Source organism: Octodon degus, unplaced genomic scaffold (assembly GCF_000260255.1).
Source record: "Octodon degus isolate 3935 unplaced genomic scaffold, OctDeg1.0 scaffold00027, whole genome shotgun sequence".
NCBI classification, from domain to species: Eukaryota; Metazoa; Chordata; class Mammalia; order Rodentia; family Octodontidae; genus Octodon; species Octodon degus.
The window spans coordinates 15,827,042-15,835,517 of record NW_004524603.1 but is presented as its reverse complement, the minus strand read 5'-3'; the positions used below and the strand labels follow the sequence as shown (position 1 = coordinate 15,835,517).

The following is an 8,476-nucleotide window of genomic DNA, read 5'->3' as shown; positions in this document are numbered from 1 at the left end:
CGGGGCCGCCGAGCCCGGCGCGGGGGGCGCGGGGCCGGAGAGTTAGGGACGCCCCCCTCTCCAGCCAAAGTCTACAAAGTGACCCGAAGCGGGTTGTCCAGCGGCTGTCGCTTCCGCACCCTCGCAGAGGGTCCCCGGTTTCAAATATAAAATGCAACGGGCCTTTTAAAAAGCAGGTGGAAACCTCCCGCCCTCGCTAAATAAAGGTGGAAAAACTTTAAAGTCGTGAGAGCGAAAGTGTGTATTGGGTGCTATGTGGGTCGCGCAAGACCCTGAGGTAAGTTATCTGGAAATGACAGAGATTTCAAAGTCACGTGACCTTTGGCCTGTCCCTCCCACCCCTACCCTTGTAGTCTAGCTTCCAGAATCTTCCAGAAGTCAAGCTTCAGTGTTGACGCACGCAGGACGCACCAGTGAGAACCAATTGGCTGACCGTTATGCAAATGAGCACGCAGCTCTAACCCGCATCCATTGACCTTCTTGACCTAGAAGGGCTCCCGCGATGGGTTGAGAAGGCTTGCTGTGTAGAAATGTCAGAAAAAAAAGTCCTGATTGTGCTATCTGTAGCTGGATATTTTTTGAATGAGCCTTGAAGAAACTGTGGAAGGACGGGAATTTGGTTTTGGAGAGTTAAAAAGGCAAGATGAGGGGAGGGGCAGAAAGATGGTGGACTGGGTATAATATCACATGTATGTAAAATTCTAACTTCAGAAATACTACGAAATTTTTTAAAAAAATTTCAGTGGAGTTGGGGAGCATAGTGTGAAGCACGAGTCTTTAATTTCAGTCTCCAACACTTCCCCAAGTATGAAATTATTTAGTGTAAGGAAGACAAGATAGAGGGACAAAGGGAAGTGGGTTGGTTTAATTAGGGAAGGCCTGGAGCCAGTTTTCTCTTGGACTTTAATTTTTTATTGTGTAAATACTTATTTTAAGCAGTTTAGTTGCAGTTTTGTTGTCTTTACAATAACATTTTTAAAGGAAAGGTGGTGCCCGTGAAAATAGCTTACGGACTTACAAGTTGGCCCTTTCTTAAAAACAATGGGGAAAAAATAGCAAAAATTGTCAACTTTTTCAGAGCTTTGGAAATTAACCAACGGCTTGCACCAACTTGTTTAGCATTTAGTCAAAAAAGACCAGCTGAGGGCCGGCCGGCCTCAGGCAGTGGCGGCGCGGAGCGCGGGCTGTCGTGATATCGGCGGTGCTCGTTCCTCTTCTTGACGCGTGAAGGAGGCCGAAGCGGTGCCGGGCGCCCACCCCTGCCTTCCTCCGCGAGCTCCCGGCTCCCGCGCTGCGTGGCCTCCCCGACACAAGACCGGCCCCGATATGGCTCGCCGACAGCAGAAGATTCAGTCTCAGCCGAAAAATGCCAAAAAGCAGGCTGGACAAAAGAAGAAACAAGGGCATGATCAAAAGGCTGCTGCCAAAGCTGCCTTCATGTACACCTGCACTGTCTGCAGGACACAAGTGCCACGCCCTGAGACCTTCAAGCAGCACTTTGAGAGCGAGCATCCTAAGACCCTGCTTCCTCCAGAACGGGCTGATATGCAAGCACAAAATTGTCTACAGGTGAACTCATGGTACCTTTGACTCTTCTACTGTCGCAGACCTTAGGTAACAAGCCTGCAGCTGCTTTTCTAACTGTTGATCAGCAAAAATAAAGGGGCTACAGAAACACTCATCTTTATGCTGTTCCCTTTTGGGCTTCATGCAGAGACAATTCTGTGTAAATGTACAGTTGACTGATTTGGAAATCTGAAAATTAGTCCATCCTTGTTACAAAAATTTTTTACAATTGTAATTATATTGATGTTCATATTGTGTAAAATAACTCATTTAATAAAGTAGTACTTTGATTTTACAACATCAAAAAAAAAAAAAAAAAAGACCAGCTGAGTCTTGCTAAGAGCAGCAATGTTTACAAGCATTTTGTACTTGCCTTGAACTCACTTTTAGCCCAGGCTGTTCTCAAACTCGTGTTAATTCTCCTGCCTCAGCCTCCTGGGAGCTAGGATTATAGGCATGCACCACTACACCTGGGATCGAACTCGGGACCTTGTACTTGCTAGGCAGGCACTTATGCCACTGAGCTATTTCCCCAGCCCCACACTTGGTTCTTTATAAACATTTTAACTTACTCTATTCATATTTTCCTTTCTAGTTGCATGGCAACTTGAAAAATATCAGCTCACATTCCCTGTGCCTGTATGAGGCGGGCAGAGAAGGCTGGTGCTCTTTCAAACCCTTATTTCCACAGAAAATTCATTATGTGACCTATTTAGTATTCCCTGGGAGACCCTTTGAAAAGACTTGCCTTTAGCCACTGCAACTGTTGAGGAACCCAACCAAATAGAAAAGCGCTCTGCGCCAAGGAGTTGGAAAGCAACCAATTTTATTAAGTTGAGAGCAGGAAGTACAGAGGCTTAAAAGTGTGGTGAATTTTATTAGGTAGCATGGTTGCTGAGCAGAAGGTCCCTGAGACAAGTTAGCCAACCATGTGTTTGAGGACAAGAAAGTTCAGGCTGCGCAGTTGGGTGTGGCCAGACCACCCTGGGCCAGGTCCACTGCGGTGTAGTCAGTCAAGGCTGGGATGAGCTGCGTGGTGGGCTGCACACTCTCACTGTGCTCTAATGTGGTGTCAGACTACTGGTTGATTTTTTTTTTTTCCTTTATTTAGAACAGAGTCTACAGGGTCTCACTACATAGATCAGACTCGCAGTGATTTGCCTGTTTCCAGCCTCCCAAGTGCTGGGATTACAGGTTCAGGCCACCAGACCCAGTCTCAATCACGGTCTCAGCACACCCCAGGGGTGGAGCTGGCACAGCAAGCTGGGGTTTGAACTCCAGCTGCTACATTCTGCCTAAGCAGGTGCTTTTGTCCGCTGAGCTATCAGGCCAGCCCTACTGGTTGATTTCGAATTTTGTTTTTAAATTTCCATCACACAACTTAGCCAGTCCTAAAGGTGCTTCCCACAGCAGAGGAGAGAGGGTTGGAGAATTGGGTCAACTATTTTAATTGGCTAAGACAATGGATAATAGTTAGGGAACATAGGCTTAAAAAGCTAAAGAATGAGTTGTCTATAGAGGCTTTGAAAAGCTCCAGTTTATTTTGAGGAAACAAGAAAGCCACATGCATACATAGACTTAGGTCCATACTTGGGAAATTCCCCCCAGAGACCACTACCTCCAGGTTCTGTGTAAGAAAAAAAATGCAAGTGGTTACGTACTTGCAAACTTCCTATTGAAAACATATATCAAAGTGTGCAGAGCCCCTCAGCAAAGACTAAGAGACAAGGTCACTCCAGATGTTTACCGAAATCTCCATCCACTTCCGAGCTAACCACTCTGCTAACCAAGAACAGATTTCAGTAATCCTGCTATAGATACACTTTAAAAAAAACAAAACCAAAAAACCTGGAGGACCAGCAGATAGCTCAGCAGACTAAAGCGCCTGCTTAGGCAGAGTGCAGTGGCCAGGGTTCAATCCCGGGTATGCCATGTGGACCCTGCCCCCAAAGCACACTAAAACAGAGATTGAGACTGGGCATGGTGACATGTGCTTATAATCCCAGAGCTTGAGATGTTGAAAACAGGAGAATCACTACGAGTCCGATCCAGGTAGTGAGGCCCTATAGACCCTAAATACATTTTTTTTCTAAATACATTTTTTAAAAAAACCTGGAAATATTAAATAGCAGCTACCAAAACATGCACAACAACAAACCCTTAAGATGGGGAAAATTTAGCTTTGAGAATGTCACATTTGAAATGTCTAAATTTTAGCCAAAATTTAGGGGTCAATGTTTAAAAAAAAAAAGTGTGGCCCATGCAAAGGAAGTAACAGCAAGGAATAGAAACAGCACAAAAAATCCAGTTATTAGCCTTAGTAGACATTTAAGTTAGCTATTTTAGACATATTCAAGAACTAATGGAAATTCTCTTAAAAATTTAAAGAAAAGTATGACTGATGTTTCACCAGAGTATCAGTACATAGAAATTATAAAGAACTGGGTAGAAATTCTGAAACCAGAAAGTACAGCTGAAATGAAAAAGTCATTAAGATTCAACACAAAATTTGAGTGGGCAAAAAAAAAAATTAGCAAATCTAAGATGGTTCAATTGAAATTATCTGTGGAACAAAAAGAAAAAAGAATGAAGAAAAATTAGCAGTGCTTCAGAGACCTGTGGGACACCAACAGTTTACCAACAGGCTTATCAGGGAAGTCCTCAAAGGAAAGAAAAATGAAAAAAGGACATTTAAAGAAATTACTGTCAAAACTTTCCAAAGTTGCTGAGCATGGTGGTGCACACTTGTAATCCCAACACAGAGGCGGCTGAGGCAGGAAAATCACCAGACGTTCAAGGCCAGCCTCAACTACGTATAGCAAGAACTTATCCTGAAAAAGTAAAGAGAAAATATCTTTAAAATAAAAAAACTTTTGGGTCCGGGGAGATAGCTCATAGAATAAGCACTTGCCTGGCAAGTATGGGGTCCTGAGTTCAATCTCCAGTACTGCAATAAATAAAATAAACTTTTAAAATGTGATGAAAAAATGTTAATCTTCACGTCAAGAAGCTCAGTGAGATAAGATAAACTCCACTAAGATAAACTAAAAAAGACCCACACTAACACACAAACTTTTTTTATTTTCCAGTCCCGAGGATTGAACTCAGGACCCCACACTTGCCAGGCAAGTGCTTATTTTACAGAGCTATCTCCCTGGGCCCTTATAAACTGATAAAAGTAAAAAAAAAAAAAGAATCTCAAATGCTATAAAAGAGAAGCAGCTCATGTATAAAGAATATCAAAGTTAACAGCTGGTTTCTTACCAAAACTCTTGCAAGGGCTGGGGAGATGGCTCAGTAGAATAAGCGCTAGCCTGGCAAGCGCAAAGGCCTGAGTTCAATCCCCGGTTCCACCAAAAAAAAAAAAAAAAAAAAGGAAAAGAGAAAGGAAATCATGCATACTAGAAGGTAGTGGGATGACATACTCAAAGTGCTAAAAAAAAAACAACCTGCCAATCAAGAGTTGTATATCTAGCAAAAGTATCTTTCAAAAATGAACTAAAGCTATAAGGCTAAGTAGCTATCACTAAAACATTAAAGGGATTCTTTTGTGCTGAGAGTAAAGGACACTAATAATTTAAATTCTCATGAATAAACACAAGTAAAAAGCACCAGTAAAGGAGCTTATATGGCCATGCATGGGGGTGCACATCTGTAATTCCACCACTCAGGAGGCTGAGGCAGGATCACTGTGAGTTCACGGCCATTCTGGGCTACAAAGTGAGTTCATGGCCAGCCTGACGTGCATGCAGAACCCTGTCTCAGCCAGGGATATAGATCAGTGCTACAGTGCCTGTTTGGCAAATGAAAGGTCCTGCCTGAGTTCAATTTCCAGTACCCCCCCCCAAAAAAAAAAGCCTGATTTGGGGGCTGGAGATATAGCTCACTGGTAGACTGCTTGCCCACCATGCATAAAGCCCTGAGTTCAATTCTCAGTACCAAAAACAAAACAAAATAAACCCTCCATAAAGAAACTTTGTCTCAAAAAAGAAAAAAGAGGGCTGGTGAGATGGCTCAGTGGTCTAAAGCACCTACTTAGAACAAGCTTGGCAAAGCACCGGGACCGCGGTTCAATCCCCAGCACCACATGCCAGCCAGCCCCGCCCCCTGGTGGCCTGAGCTGGCCACACACACACACACACACACATAAAATTTAAAAATAAAATAAATATTAAAAAAAAAAAGAAAAAAGGAGGGGCATATTTAATAAAGAAATTACAGTCAGATAAATGAAAAAAGTCTTAATTACTTTTGTTTGTAACCCCTTCATCTGATTTTTTTTTGTTGTTTTTATTAATTTATGTCTTTTCAAGACATAAATACTGTGCTCACTATGCTGTTCAAGCTGGTCTTGAGCTCTCTTTGTAGTCCAGGCTTGTCTCAAATTCTCAAGGATCTTCCTGCCTCAGCCTCTTGAGAGCTGGGATTACAGGTATGCACCACCATACTTGACTCATCTGATTTAAAATACAACTGTGTGAGGCAATAGTTGTAAATCATGTAAAGCATGTTCTGTAACCATAATAGAATAAATTGGAAATCAATAACAGGATTTAACCTAAAATTCATTTGGAATAGAAGAGATCCAGAGGGGCTGGGGAGATGGCTCAGTGGAATAAGCGCTTCCCTGGCAAGCGCAAGGGCCTGAGTTCAATCCCTGGTTCTGCAAAAAAAAAAAAAAAAAGTAGAGACCCAGAATAGCAAAGACAATTCTGGGCAACAAGGGCAAGGCAGTGGGTATCACAGTCCCTGACTTGAAATTATACTATAAAGCTACTATGATGAAAACAGCATGGTACTGGAAAAGAAAAATAGAGTCAAAGATCAATGGAACAGACTAGAAGATTCAGAAACAACTCCAGACATATTCAGCCACCTTATATTTGACAAAGGGGCCAAACATGTTCAGTGGAAGAAAGCTAGCTTCTTTAATCAATGGTGCTGGAAAAACTGGCTTTCCACATGTGGAATGATAAAACTTGGCCTATGTCTAGCAACATGCACTAAACTAAAGTCGAAATGGATCAGAGATCTAAATATTACAACAGAAACACTAAATCTAGTGGAAGAGGCTGGTAGAAATCTTGAAGACATAGCGGTAGGCAGATAGTTCATGAACAAGAACCAAACTACATGGGAAATACTTCAAGGAATCAGCAACTGGGATCTCACCTTATTAAAAAGTTTATCCATGTCCAAAAAACAAACAAACAAAAAAAATCAGAGTAAAAAGAAAACCCACAAATTGGGAAAAAATTTTAGCCAACTGTCCCTCACAGAAAGAAGGTCTGTCTAGAACATACAAAGAATTGTTTAAAAGCCCTCAAAATTTAAACACTCAATCCAAAAATGGGCATCTGAGATGAATATATACTTCTCAGATGAAGAAATATAAATAACAAATATATTTTTTAAAAATGTTGGGGCCGAGGAGATAGCTCAGTAGAATAAGCACTTGCCTGGCAGGCACAAGGTCCTGAGTTCAATCCCCGGTACCGCAAAAACAAAATAAATAAATAAATAAATGTTCAATATAACTGATCACTTCAGAGATGAAAAGTAAAACAACACTGAGATTCCAACTCACCCCAGAAAGAATGGCTGTTATCAAGCAATCAACCAGTAACAAAGGTTGGAGGGGCTGTGAGAAAAAAGGGACTCTTCTCCACTGTTGGTGGGAGTGCAGACTGGTACAACCACTGTGGAAATCAGTGTGGAGATTCCTCAAAAAGCTAGGATTGGAGGTCCCATTTGACACAACTATTTCCCTTCTGTGTATCTTCGTGGTAGAATTAAAAACATCATACCACAGTGATATATGTGCACCCATATTTATAGCAGCACAATTTATAATAGCTAGATCTTAGAAACAACCCAAATGCCTATCAACCAAGGAACAGATGAAAAAGATGTGGTCTTTTTTTAATGGAGTATTAGCCCTTATGAAGGATAACTGAAGGCTTTTATAGGTAAATGGATATAACTTGAGTCCACACTCATAAGTGAAATAAATCAGATGCAAATGTGTAAACATCATTCTGTCACCCTAGAGTGAGAAGCTGAAAGAGTAAATGTGATCCAAAATGTACAATATATATTGTAAACTAGGAAGATACTTAAAAAGGAAAGAGAAGCTGGTTTAGTGGAATAGGAAAATGGAAGCAAAAAGCAAAAACAAAACAAAAATATATGTAAATATATATATTAATTAAGATAGGCTGCTGATTTCTTTTTTTCTTTTTTTTTTTTCTTTTTCTTTTTTTTTTTTTTTTCGGAACCGTTGATTGAACTCAGGCCCTTGCGCTTGCCAGGCAAGCACTTATTCTACTGAGCTATCTTCCCAGCCCCCTGAGTAACTAAAGTTAACAATATGCAATGTGTTGACCATTGTTACCTTCCTATCATATTGTTTTGGAAATTTGGGGTTTGTTTGTTTGTTTCTTGTTTCTTTTCCCTTAAAATACGAATTTTAAAAATAGTAGGATTTAGGAAATTCACAAACATGTAAAAATTATACAGCATGCTCGTAAATAACTAGTAAATCAAAGGAGAAATCATGAAGGAAATCAGAAAATACTTTGAAATAAATGAAAATGAAAAAAATATATATTTTTTGGTGGTACCAGGGGTCAAGTCAGGACCTTTTGCACTTATTCCACTGAGCTATCTCCCCAGCTCCCGAAACTACTAATGATAATGAACAGTTTTTAGGGGGAAATGTATAGTTATCAATTCTTACATTAAAAATATTTAAAATCAAGAACCTAACATTTCACTTTGGAAACTAGGAAAATGATGAAAAGAAGTAACTAATAAAAATTAGAAATAAACAAGAGAGAATAAAAAAGAATATACAGCATCAATAAAATCAAAAGTTCTATTGGCTTATTGAAAGAAACAGTTAATGCTC

General features: G+C 40.6%; 1 pseudogene; it reads left to right on the top strand.

The window, feature by feature from the left end:
• Positions 1 to 1,326: 1,326 nt before the first annotated feature.
• On the top strand, positions 1,327 to 1,590 carry LOC101562418 (annotated as a pseudogene).
• The last annotated feature ends 6,886 nt before the right edge of the window (positions 1,591 to 8,476 follow it).